The following is a 14336-nucleotide window of genomic DNA, read 5'->3' as shown; positions in this document are numbered from 1 at the left end:
TACCTTTCAAGTCTTCCAGGTTCACTTTAGTGTCCCACAATCTTAAGTTCACTTGTGAGAGTAATGTGAAAAAGATTTTTTGCATTGGGCTGTTTTGGGGGCCTAATGGGCACATAGAAAGTCTAAATGTAAAGGTAATGTAGGAAGCTTGTGTCAATGGGAAACATTACAGTACAGAGATGGAAGTAAAGGTCATCTTTTGCTCTGAGGTAGAAAGATCTTGTATATCTTGAGCATTGTGGTATATAGAGCTGACTTCTGTGTTTTATGCAAAATGCATAGTCTGAATAGACTGTGTTTCTAAAGAATAATCATGGGTTACATGAAACAGCAATGCCAGGTGAATGAGTAGTAGTGGGGTGGAGGGAAAGGTAGAGAATTCTCTCAGGGAAAGCAATCAAAATTTGAACCAATTATGTTTCTAAGAGAGTTTCTACATAGTAAAGAACAAATGCAAATCCATCTCAACTATTTTTGTTCTTTTAAATTTAAGATCGCTATAATCTCTTATGGCTAACACATATTTTAACTGAACTTTTCATGTGTTTCTTTTTCTTTTTCTTTCTTTTTTTTTTTTTTGTTTGTTTTTGTTTTGTGGAACTGGGGATTGCACTCAGGCCCTTGAGCTTGCCAGGCAAGCACTTATTCTTCTGAGCCTTCTCCCTGGCCCCATGTTTTTCTTTTTCATACAATTAAAGTATACATTTCTTGAGAACAGAGACTACAATCTTCATGTCTACACTTCTAGTATGTAGCACACAATAGTAGTTTCTCAATGTTTGTTAACTGGATTTACCAAGGAGTCTATCATGACTAGCTTCCCAATGCAGCTGGTGTCAGATGTTCCAAGTTATTAAAAAACCAACACACTTGGAAATAACATTTTCTATCAAATATAACTAAAAACTGACATATTTCAATTTACCTAATTCTTTGGCCAGTTTTTTTTTTTTTTTTCAGTTACCCATTTTTCTACAGGTCCTACATTCATGCTTCTTTAAGTCTTTCACTGACTATCTTGTTGAGTCACCCTGATGACTAGAACTTGATGCACGCATTTATTGACAGTGAATACACCCTGATATTTGTACAGTAAAAATCAAATATTGAAGATGGATTGTTTTTACTTTGATTTGTTTCTTTAAAATTATCTAGGGTTTCACATGTTTCCTTTGAGGACTGCAGAACATGAAAAATGTAGTGTGTGGTCAAAGTATCATGAAGACAAGCTCCAAACATTTTGGCAGTTTGCTCTATGTGTGTGTAAATATTGATGTCAACTTTTTTTATTTTGCTTCCCCCAGTGAAGAAAGAGAGGATAAGGGTCACGAACCAATTGCAAGCACTGGAACTGTCTTAACTCATCCTCCTAACTGCACATCAGAAATCTCTGAAGTAAAATTATTTTGTGAAAGTTGTTTGAAAAAGAAATGCTAAATATCACTTCATCACATCTCAGAACACACAGTTTTCCTTCCCCCAAATTAAAATATTAACCATACACTTTCTTAAATATTTTGTGTAAGGTCTTAAAATAAGGCATAAAATGAGTAACAGAATTTTATATAAACAAGCTCTCATTTGATTAATGTTTAAGTGATTACAAAAGGAATACACGTGTGAAGGTTGCCAGCTTTTCTTAAATTTTTCCGAAGTTATTTTGGTATTCCTATTTTTAATCTACAATTCCATGGGTCGTTAGCATCTGTTATAGGACAATCTTGCCTCATTACAGAGGCCTTTAATATAACCTGTTTCAGATATTTGTAGTGAATCTCTTGTAAAATTTTAAGGCAGTGAATTTCTCGATGCAGGAGCTTGTGTCACCTTGGTATCTAGACTGTACTACGTGGATGACGTTGAATGAGCATTCGTTTTTAGATCCTGATGTTATTGTGTTTAGGTCAGTTTCTGAATCTTACTGATTCAGAGATCAGTAAGTTTCACCACATCTTATAGGTCATGCCCTTTTCCTTCCCTCAAATTTTATATACTGTAATATGCACTTATTCAAAATATTTCATACAAAGTCTTAAAATAATGTTTACTTAGTTTCCCATAAAGGTCTGTGAATATCCAAAATTTATTGACCTCATCATATAAATTATGTACAAACTTTTTTTATTATTTCTTCTGATATAGAGATTAAAAGCCATCAATTGGTACATTGTTATTCTAGCATTTTTGTTGAATTTCTCTCCATAGCCTTCTGCTACAACAAAGACACTATCAACCATTAGGCAATGATTTTGTAAAGATATAATCTCCTGAACACATCTTAATCCCCTTACCTTTGTTTTTCACTTTAGAACTTGTTCTAGAAGTATTTGGTAAAAAATAAAATGACATGACACTGTATCATCCTATTTGAATGTTAAAAACAGAAAGCATATTTGAGTAAGAAAGCTAGGAAGTAAAGTGTCATGGTGAATAAAACAGACCCAGGAGTCTAGAAAAATAGACCACCATCTTATAAATAAATGTGATATTAAGCAAATGAATAATATTCATCCACTCTGCAATTAATGTGTGCTGTGACTACACACAAGAAAGCTTAGAAAAATGGTTTATGCACTCATAGGAAATGACAATTAGCATGTGGTCAGTACCGCGGACTGCAGATGGAGGATCTGGTCAAACTACAGAAAAGGCAACTGACCTCATTACAGGAATCATGGAATTTTTGTTTTATTTCTTGGTTAAGGAAGATACATCTTCCTTGAGAATCGGATAATGAAGACAAAGTCAGGTGTATAAACATGAATATATATATATATATATATATATATATGAAAGGGCAGGAGCTCAAAGAGACTGGAAGAAATTCAATGTAAAAGTACTACAATCGTAGAAGAGGTGTTTGGGCCAAGAGGACACTGTGGTTGAGTTTGGTTAAGTGCAAAGAGCTAGATAAGTAGGCAGGGGATGTAGCTCAGTGGTACAGCATGTGCCTACAAATAACAAAAACAGGCAAGAAGTGGTTTCCAGAGAGAAGAGCGGAAACCAAATAGGGAAACTGAACAATTCCTGGTCACTATTGTGGGGACAGTTAACCAGAGAACATGAACGTGATGGGCATTGCTCCTGAGACTGCGAGTCAAGTAAAAGAATAACAAACAAAAACCCCATGGAACTTTTCCTGCTCTCTGTGGCAATTTCTATTTCTGCTTGATTTCACAAGTGTAGAAAAGATCCAGAAACAACAATTAAAAACAAAAACAACAGTAATAAATCGCAAGTACCTTGTGACTATAACTCACTTTTGTTGTTCTTGTCTTTGAATTTTGGTACCAAATTTTCACTCTTACAAAGTCAGTGAGATTGAAGGAAACCATAATATTTTAATGGTCTCTGAAATCATAAATGATAGAATTGAAAAGGCCATGAGAAAATTGGTAAGATCTGTTATTTTAGGAGATTTTTTTCACATTATTAAAGCAATCATAAATTAGCATGCAAATATTCTTGGGTAATCGTAGAAAAATTAAACATTTAGAAGCCTTTTATTATCTTTTTGGAGTATTCTTTTGGAATATGTCTTTAATAAAATAGATGGGCATGTATTTTGTTTATAAAAATTCCCAACTTGTTTCGCTTAGTGTCATATCACACTTAGTTTTCATGATGTTATAAATCTTTTATATTTTAATGACCATAAAAATGTCACCAATAATGCAAAATGAAAATTTACTCAATCACTTGCCTAGTAATGAATTAAAGTCTTTATAAGTTGTGATACACACTTTCAGCCTATTTTATTTAATTTGTTATTTGATATAACAAGCAATTTATGCTAAACTTTGTACTAAATGCTTGATACAAAATAAATAAGAAACAATGTTTGGTTTCAAGGACTTTTCTGTCTTCTTGGTCATAAGCATTGTCAATATGCAGGATGATTCTCTTAGGGTGTAAGGCATGCAAATTTGATGTTAACATGATTAGCGTGGGAATCACCCTTAAGATTAGTGGAAAACAATTCCCTATGTGTCCAGTTGTTTCATGGAGCTGTGACCTTGGGTACCATAATCTGGTCTTTCATCCTGCCCTGTTCATCTTTCTTACCTCCACGAATTAAGCATCTTCACTCTGCCATCCCATCTAGCATGATGTTTTTGCTTTGCAGCAGCTATTGGTTAAATGAATTCTCTGAAATCAGAAGCCAAATTAAACATTTCCTTCTTTAAATTGTGTGTATCATATATTATGTTTCAGCCAAGAGGGCTTATACAGGATGGATTGCTAAAAGTGAAAAGAACTATTGGAATGTAGTAAAGGCTCTTAATAATTATATTGTAATAAATTGACTTTCAAAAGTGTTAACCAATTCACAATGGTTTCAGATAAACTGGGATAAATTTTAAGGGGAAACTGAGGCTTTGACAACTTAAGCTTGAGTACTTGACTAATGAAGACCTAGTGCAGAATTCAGGAAGCTCACAGAAGGTTATTGGGGTTGATACTCTTCATAAATTTTTTCCATGGTTTTATTAAAGCAGACTTTCTTGGATTATGAAAATAATCCAAGTTCTGTCCTACTTTCATGTCTAACAGAAGAGAGTTGAATCCTAAATCTTCTCACATTCCAAAACCTTCATGCAAATCTTGTCAACTCAAGACAAGACTCTTTCCCCCGCTTCTTATAATCTTTAGAAAATTTATGATATGAATGATTTCATTTACAGTGTACTTTGTGTTTTAGTTACATTTCTCATGGCTGAAACTAAATATCTCTCACCCAAAGTGAAAGGGGGAATGACTCATTTAATTCACAGTTCACGGAGGTTTCAGTCCATAATCAGCTGGTGCCAAGACAAGCTGCCATGCCATAGGGGTGTAGCAGGGAGAATTTGTCTATGGCAAGCAGAATACAGAACAAGGAAGCAAGCAAGGGACTGTAACAGCATCTTTCTGCCCCTTTTCTTTTCCAGGGTACTTAGGGTAGCACTCACACCCTTAATCCTAGTGCCCTTGAGCCTTGCATTGAACCATGAATCAATCCCAGTATTACATATTCTAGATCCTGTCAACCCTGAAGAAGCCCCAGCTGTGACCACATGGGGCTGGGGGTGGGGCATATAAACACAAACTGAAACATTTCACCACTGGCATGCACATCCCTTTATGCAAAAGGTATTTAGTCCATCTCTAAGAGTTCCCAAAGTCTAAAGAGTTGTCAGAGCTTAAACACTGCTGAAGAGTCCGAGTCCAAAGTTTCCTTTGAGATTTAAGGCCAACTCTTAGCTTCAGGCTTCTGTACAAATAAAATGAAAGTTAAATACTTCCAACATTTAATGGCATAAGATAGACATTCCATTTCAAAAGCTACAAACAGGGAAATATCAAAGAGTGGAAACAAATTAAGACACAAATCCATCAAGGCCTACATTAAATTCCATAATTTCACTTCTAGCATTTGCCAGACCTTACAATCTATGGCAAACTGTGAACTCCAAATGGCTTGGGTGACTGTCCTTGTGGCACTTCTGGTTGACTGTAGCTCTCGTGGGTTTATTCTTTGACTAACTTTGCTCACTCCTTGCAGGTTTTCTTGGACAATCCACATTTCTGGCTTCTCCAATCTTTTGGGGTTTCCACTGCATCATAAGCTTCACCCTCAAAGCCATAATCTGCCCCCTCAGGGGCACACAGCCTGGCCTCCCAAGCTTTGTTCAGAAATCTGGGTGGAACCCTTCATGACCCCACATTTTGCACGTGTCTGGCATTGCTAATACGTTCTATTTGTGCCTAACAGCAGCACCATGTGAATGATCCCAACGTCTGCTACCACCTAGAGTAATAGTCAAATACTGGGGGCTGGCCAAGCTCTGGATCTTAAAAGAAAAACATATGGAAAAGAATTAAACAAAGACAGTGCAAATATGGCTTCTGGGGATCCTAGGAAGGTCAGAGCTCTCTTAGAGCTGAAACAAAGTCTTCCTGGGCTGAAAGCATTTATTGTGTTCTAAACATTGAGGAGGGTGCAAGTAGAGGGCACATCTGACCCGAAAGCTCATGAAAATGAGCAGGCCTTGTGAGGTTAGAGAACGGCATTCTCTGCAGTATATCTTCCTAATTAAGAGAACTGTCTTCTCTAACATTTGCAGTTTATTACTCTTGAATTAGAGTCAGCTATAGCCCTATCTTGCCTACAGAGGCTGTGAATATGAGCTTTTCCAAGGAAGCCAGAGATTCCTGTGGTGAGAAAATTAACCCTTGCACAGTTCAGTCCCCAGCAGTCAGGCTTCCTTTCCTTTGGGGTGTAAGGGTCCCTGGGCACAAAATTCCAGGGAACAACATCCCTATCCTGCTGCTATTCTAGAGCTGGTGCTCTGGTGCTCTTCTCCCAAAGCAGTCTTTCACTTTTGAAATTCTGAGAATACAGAGAGTGGAGTCTTGATGCTTCTTGTGGTGTCCTCAGGCTGCTTTTCTTGTTGTCTTTCTCTGAAATGCTTGGCATTGTTTTTCAAGCTCTACTTCTTCAGCTAGCATCTCCAAACCTTTTGAACTCCTGACCTTTCCACCAGCCAGCTCCAAGGGCTCCCAAGCCAAATGATCAGGCACAGTCACAGCAAGGACCCAACTCCTCTGGTGCCAAATTTTGTCCTAGTTATTTTTCTCATTGCTGAGGTAAAATACCTGACACTCAAAGTTAAAGGGGAAAGATTTATTAGTTCACAGTTTCTAGAAGTTTCAGTCTATGATTGGCTGGCCCCAAGACAGGGTGGCAGGTGGAGAAAGCCATTGCTGAGGAGAAACAGTTCATGGTGGGCAAAACGTAGCAAAGCAACAAGGGACAGCTGCAGCTTTTTCTGTCTCTTATATCTTATCTATGCTATTTGGGGAGGGCAATGCTCACACCCTTAATTCCGTTTCCCTTGATCCTACATTGCACCATTAAGACCCAAGGCCCAGCCACCTCTGAAAAAGTACCCCCATCCTTGTATCCATGAAGCATTAGGGGGACATCTAAATGCAAGCCATAATATTCTTTTTTTATATGTAATTTTATTTATTTATTTATTTATTTATTTATTTATTTATTTATGTGTTTGTGTGAGTGTGTCCAGCTCAGCCTACCAGGGGGCGGGGCTGGCTGGCATGTGGTGCTGGGGGATTGAACCGTGGTCCCTGTGCTTTGCTAAGCTTGTTCTAAGTAGGTGCTTTAGACCACTGAGCCATCTCACCAGCCCCCATAATATTCTTTTAAAGAGAATAAATTTCAGCTCTTCTGTGAATATCTTAGTTGAGACACTTTTTCAAGTTATGTAAGATAGTTCCCTGTATGTCTAGAAGACATGGTTTACTGTTTAATGATAATAATCAGCAATTCCACTTTGAAGGAGTCTGTGTAAATTTTTTCATATACAGTAATGAGAAATACACACAGCGAGCTAAGTTCTCATATGCTAAGTGAAGCTACCACATATAAGCACAAGAACATCAGAGTTTTCCAGAGAACATCTTCAGCAGTGATAGATCGTTCAGTCAGAGGCAGAGAGTTAGTGAAAACACGCTATCCATATAAGGAAAATATGCGTTCAAGGGAAATTATCATTCTCTATTCCCACTATTTTCATACCAAACTTGATTTCAGTTCAAGTTGATTCAAGTAAATGTCAGAGACAGCCTAATGCACAAGAAGAACAACAACAAAAATCATGGAAAGAAAGTCCCATTAAATAAATAGTGTGCATAGAGCATACTAAAGCATGTCTTTACTTCTGCTACTAAAATAAAGCTGGGTACTGCCACTGTTGTAGCGATGGAGAAGTGGAGCCACCTCTTTTCCCAGTTCCCATCTTCTTGTACTTTCTCCATTTTTATTCCAGTTGAGACTACAAAAGATAACAAAACAAACAAAGAAAATGGGTTTACTTGTTCCTGTAGCAAATGTATACTGAGCAATTATTCTGTGTGAGCTGAAGTACTGGCAAATGAGTGCAGTTATAAAAAGACCAACTGAGCCTTGCTTTCACAATTCATATCCTCTATTGCAGAGGGAGACATGAACATAGAAATCTAGAATTATAATATGGAATCATGGTGAAAGGCAAAGTGTTAGAGAGCCGAGGAGACTACAGGCCGTGTGTTCCAGGAAGCAGAGGAATTATTGTGTAGAAAGTGTCATGGTGATAAAGAATGGCTCAGAGGCTCAGAAAACAGAGGCACGCTGAGAAAGTTAGCGTCTAGAAGTCATCAATGGCCAGAGTCGAAGTGTGAGGCAAGCAGACATGAGAAATGAGGCTGTTGCAGAACTCTAGAAACAAATAATAAAGGGTAGTCAGGAGTATTAGAGGCCATTCCAACAAAATAGACTTTGTAGGAGAGATTTATGGAAGGTAGTAATATAACGAGAATATATTTTAGGACGTTTATTATTATTGTACATTACAGAAGAGATGGGACAAGGAAAAACTCAAACAGTTAAAGGCTACTTAAGAGATTACAGGCATTAATCCAGTCTAAAATGTACAGTGGATTCAACAAGACTCTAGCCTATATGCAGCACAGTATAGAAACTTGTTAGGGACTATGTAAGTACCATTTGCTTCAGAAAGGTGAGAACTCTGAGAAATCTGGAGAATCCTCATGTGTTTCCTTCAGTCTCGCTGTCTGGGACCATCTCAGATCCTGAAATATACTGGTGTTATCCTTTTATCTTTCTTATTTCTCCCTCATATCTGGAACATAGATTTGTGGTGGTTACAAGGTTATAAAGTTGTTTCCTTTAGGTTCCTTTGAAGTCACCATGGTCGTGAGTAGTAAAGTTACTTTACTAGTAAAAGGAGACAAATTGAACTGCCACATGCATTCTTTTTCTTTTTCCTCTCATTCCTGTCTGAAAAAATGAAAAGGAACACATCCAGGCAGAACAGCCTGCTGACCATGAAAACAAACAAAAACACAAACACTAGAGAGGTACAGGAGAAGAAAAGGGAAATTGAGTCACTACTAACCTGAAGGAACTGCTACACTAGCCCTAATTTGCCTTTTTTTTTATGGGAGAAAAATAAATCCTTGTTTGATTAAGCCCCTGCAGTCAGTTTCTTTCATATTCAGCTGAAAGCAGTCATAACTAAAGCAACAGTTTTTTTTTTCCATTTACCAGAGATTTCTGGTATTCCTTTTCATTTTTCTCTTCTTATTGAAGTAGTAAAGTGAGTGTTCTTTAAAGGAACAAATGATTTCTGTACCTCAGTCTTCTATGCTGATGTATCCAGGCAGAGCTTTGTAAGGTAAACATTGAGGGTTACAGCCTCAAGGTTTTCCATGAAGGTGGCATAATATATATACCCAAAAACTACTGTAGAAATATCTGGCTTCCTTTTTGGTCAGTTACCTATTTCAAATCCACACAAGGCAATCAAATTCATTAGATTCATTCAAGAGATAGATGGCCTCATTTTTTATATAACATTAGTAGAACATGAAGGTGAGATACAGCTGATCATGAACTTGTCCTTGTCCAACTGCCTAAGCAGACTGCATGTATCAGAGAACTTACCTGATCCTTGCGAGCTTATAAGCCTTTCATGAAGCTATGCCTCTCACTCATTTGTTCTGGCCCAAAAGGATACGCTATTCACTCATTTATTTATTTAGCCTTCCATAAACACTTACTACATATGTGTGCTGATTTGGGCTATTAGATATTAAAAACGCTCAAAATTTCTACCCCTTACCTCAAGGGAAACGCAACAGGCCAGGAGGGGGTCCATGCAGCAAGCAACAGGCACAGTTCTGGGGCGATGATGTAGGTCTCCTCAAGGCAGAGGAGGTGCTTGCTCTCACTGGAGATTAATGAACCATCCATTGAAAATGTAGCCTGAGTGTCTTGCTGGTGTTTCCAAGGGCGTAGGAGAAGGTTTAAGGCAGGCGCAGAGAGGAGGCTTATCAAGATCACATGGTGGGAAATGCACTATAGTACAAGAAGGTAGCAAAACACTATAAAGGAGAATGTTAGAAGTGGAGGCTCTCTTTATAATGATGAGGACACAAGACTAGATTAGGAACAGTGATATAATTTAACATCAGTTTAAGCATTAGAAGGATTATTCTGGAAATGTTCTGGAAGTATGAGCATAGATAAAGTCATGAGAGAATCGCATTGGGCTTGGAGAAATGATTTTTTTTTCCAACCAAATTTATGATATGAGAACCTGAATTTCCTAAGGTAGAAGTTGTGTGTTTAAACAAGTTTTTTAACTGTGAAGATTCTAAATTAATAAAATTTTAGTGTTTTGAGAACAAATAAAAACAAGGGAGTTCTGAGGACACTGCCCAAGTTTCCTTCTTGAGTGACTGGGCAAATTCCTTTTACTTTCTCTGAAATAGGAAATAGACCAAAAGAAATAAATTTAAGGGAAAAATATTTTAATCTGGCTTTAGAGTAGACATTGAGGTGGTCCAGTGGAGACACAGAATGTAGAAGGATAGAAGCTGTCCATTCACTCCCCAGCTTGCTTGCAGTCTGTTCATGGCCTTGATCTTCTGATCTATTTCCCTTAGTCATGGAACAATAAGGGTTGTATTTTTTTTTGGGGGGGAGGTGCTCAGGTTGCCTACAGGGCAGGTCTGGTTTGGCTTGAGGATGAGGGGATCAAACCACAGCATCCTGAGCCTGACTGCTTTGTTTCAGCAGGCACTTAAACACCTGAGCTAATGGGCAGGCACCCTGAACAATACTATAAAATGAGGATCATAATTTCTTGCAGAATCATTTTACCAATAAGTCATGCAAGATACCTAATAGCAGGCCATAGAACAATGGCTTTTACTTTTGCTAACTTGACAGTGAAGTTCCTGGGTAAAATCCAGGTGAAATGTTTTAGTAACTGTTATAGATCTGAATGACATTGGATAAAAGCAAGCCTATATGTCTTTTTATAATATGTACCCCAAAGTTGTTCATTATATTGAAGTTAGCTCAGTAATAGGAGGAATACATTGTAAGACAAATAAAGGATAGATATCTAAAAATGGTAAAGAAAAGAAACTTCATGTATATAAATTATGTTGTATTTATTCAACATATTTATACAATTCCAATCATATAAATCCAGTGAAGTATTTGATTTTATCTCCAATTTAACCAATAAGGAAACTTAAATTCAGGTATGCTAAGTGGCTTCCTACAGTCACATACTTAGTAAGTCTTTATTAGGAATTATGCACTGAACTGATGTCAACATATCACTATTTGTATTTTATTTCCACTCTTTATTTTTCTTTCCTCAATCTCTACCAAACATTTACATAGGAAAAGAGAGAAACCGCACAAGACTTCGGTTATACATAAAACTTAATAATACAAGAGTGTAATAAAGCCCACAAAAGGATCAACCTGGTTGGACCCAGGCACTTTCTACAAGTATTAAACATAATTTTTGGATTGCTAAGAAGGCTGCTGGTTTTTTTCCCGCAAAACACATACAATGAAATTTTTGAAACACGCATGGCATTTTATTTATATAGTAAGTACTCTGCAGAAAACCTGCATACTTCTGTCACTTAATGGGAATTCAAGCCTGTGTTTTCAGGAGTGGAATGAGGGATGCACACTGCCCTCTGTAGAAGGATGTATGTAAGTGCACTGCTCACAATGAAAAGCATCTAGCAGAGGAGCTACAGTTTTGTCATTATATTGAGTATATGCACTCTGTCTCTGCATTTTTCCTAAGTCATATCACAAATTTGTAAGTTGAAGCAAACTTTAACCTTCTTTTAAATGTATGGAAGTCAACCAGTCAGTGCAACATCCAAGGGATGACCAGGACTCAATCATCAGAGCCAGATTTTCTGACTCATTCACTGCAACATTCTGTATAAAAAGAAACTCATGACTTTCAGAGTGTGCATGAATCACTTGGAAGTTAAGAAAAACCATATGCACTTCCCCTGTGATTCTGACTTTGTTACTTGGGTGAGGCCCATTAACTGGCTTTTTAGCTAAATACCCACATACTCTAAGTCAGGTATTCCATGGACCACATTTGGAAAATCACTGATCTACAAGTAGCTCTTTTATCTCCCAAAGTTCTTATAGAATGTAGATTTGCAGAAAACCTTAGTGTTTGGTTTTTCTGTCTGTGTAACCCTAAATGATGCTATTGGGTATCTCAAGTCTCTTCTTCATCCATAAACACCATGCATCACTAACACAAAATCTGAGCCTTTGTTACTTCTATAAGTTTAGGAATAAACATACGTAGTGTGTGCATTTAGTAATATACTTCCAATATATTTTTCAAATCATTGTGTCTAATCATAACCTCAAACAAGCACACTGTCACATGAGTCCTATTTACACAGGGCACATGTAGAAAAATAAATCCTGGAGACTTAATAACAGCTGCTAAGGGCAAAACCTCCTTTAAAATTGAATCTTCTTGCTTCAGATCCTATTTTCACTTGGCTACACACTCCCTGTCACCAGAAGCTTTCCTCAGAATTCTTACCCCATATGTTTTTAACTAAGAAATAAAGACACGCTGAGCTCTCTTAGTGCCCCAGGAAGCTTTGGTCAAACTCAAGGGAAAACTCTGGAATGTGTTCTCTGTTGTTCACTGTAAAGAATCTGACTTCTTCAAAGTACTCTGTAGATATTGTCAGGTTTATTGTTTGGACATCCTGGGACTCACACTTTGACCAAAGGAAAACTGTTACTCTAATTCCAATCAATCTCTGCTCAAGACATACTTGAGTGAGGATTCCCATGATGGAAGAAATGTAAGAGGTTTTTCCTTGCCTAGAAACACATTTATTTTTAGCTTTATATAAAAATCCCAGAGATTGTGTTTGACCAAAACATTGCCTTGATCTTCTTTTCCCTGCCTTGTGTTACAAAATATACAGATTTCCCTGTTGTAATTTAATACTAAAATAAACTGTTTTGTAGTTTTACATACTTAGAAATACTTTTTTACAATTGTGTTCTATACTTTATCTGTTGGCTGCTTTGCCTTCCTTTTTGGTAAATATTATTGGTACATTTTAGATATTCATAATGATAACACTCAATACAGGGACCGTGTGCCTGTACAGGATATATCTTGTTGCTCCCCCCATTCTCCTCCTCTCCCTTCAACTTTTCTGCTTCTCACTTACAAAACTTTGTTTTCATTATTTTTCTTCTAGTTTTGTCTTTTCTTTCTTTTCACTTTCCACATCTGTTGTCCCCCTTCTCATTTCAACATGATCTTCCCTTTTTGCAATATTTTGCATTTTGATCCTTATTTATACTGACAATTTCTTACAACAGAGAAATATTACGATATTTAAACATGCACATATAATCCACGGAAATGTAGAACAGATATATATATATATATATATATTTTAATCTCAGCCTACATGATCTCTAACACAATACAAGTTTGGTTTAGTGCTGTTTTGTTCATGTTTGTTTTAGAAAAGTAAATATTTTTTCCACTTCAACTGTCAACATTAACACATGTTTAGTGAGTTTTTGGGTCCACAAAAAAGCACCTTAAAAAAACAACAACAACACCTTGTTCACCTTTTTTACTCCAGTGGCAGAGATCAAGTGTCTGTGGTTTTCAACCATTACTTTCCTTTGCCTTTACTCCACCCACTCCCATCATTCTTTGCCTTCCTTGAGCCCAGATGGTGGATCTTACAGACTGCGGGAAGTAAGGCTGCAATACTCCTTGGCTGTGACCAGTGCACACAGCAAAGGAGAAGCAGTACAATGTGAAAGAGCCCGCAAGGAAGGATGCCTGTTCCTTCCCTTTCTGCTCATGTCCTGCTCTTGTCACCCTGTCTTTGTCCTTTACTACTCGTTCCAGTTTTCACTGGATTATAAGAAAACTAATTCCTCCTTTCTCCCATTAGTCTTGGGGTCATAAAGGATTTTATTGTCTCTTGCCTTTAAGATATCTTTTTCTGAGATTAAGAAAAATGTGGCAGTTGAGTTTTATGTTAAATAATCCAACTCTGCATTCAGAAAGAGACAAAAGCCCATTTCTGCGGACTCATATGGTGCACAGTTACATGGTTTTGACCTCCAACTGTACCTTAACCTGATTTCTGATGTAACCAGAGCCAGTCCCTCAGCCACTAATAAACAATAGACATACAGTAAGTCACCAGAGATTAACTCGAAGCCAGTGTTGTGAAACTCCTAAAAGATGTACAATTTTTATTCCTCACCTCATGGTTATTGTAGCAAATACCTATTTTACTTCTACTGAGGACACAGAAGAAAATTTAGAGCATATACATGAAATATGTTGTGAGAATCTTCCTGGAAAGAAGTCTCTCCCTTAATCAATAGACTTCAGGATTATTACCTAGTTCAGTTATAGGATCTG

The sequence above is a fragment of the Octodon degus genome, unplaced genomic scaffold (assembly GCF_000260255.1).
Source record: "Octodon degus isolate 3935 unplaced genomic scaffold, OctDeg1.0 scaffold00121, whole genome shotgun sequence".
In the NCBI taxonomy this organism is placed as follows: domain Eukaryota; kingdom Metazoa; phylum Chordata; class Mammalia; order Rodentia; family Octodontidae; genus Octodon; species Octodon degus.
The sequence above is the reverse complement of the archived record's forward strand: the minus strand, read 5'-3'. Positions refer to the sequence as shown.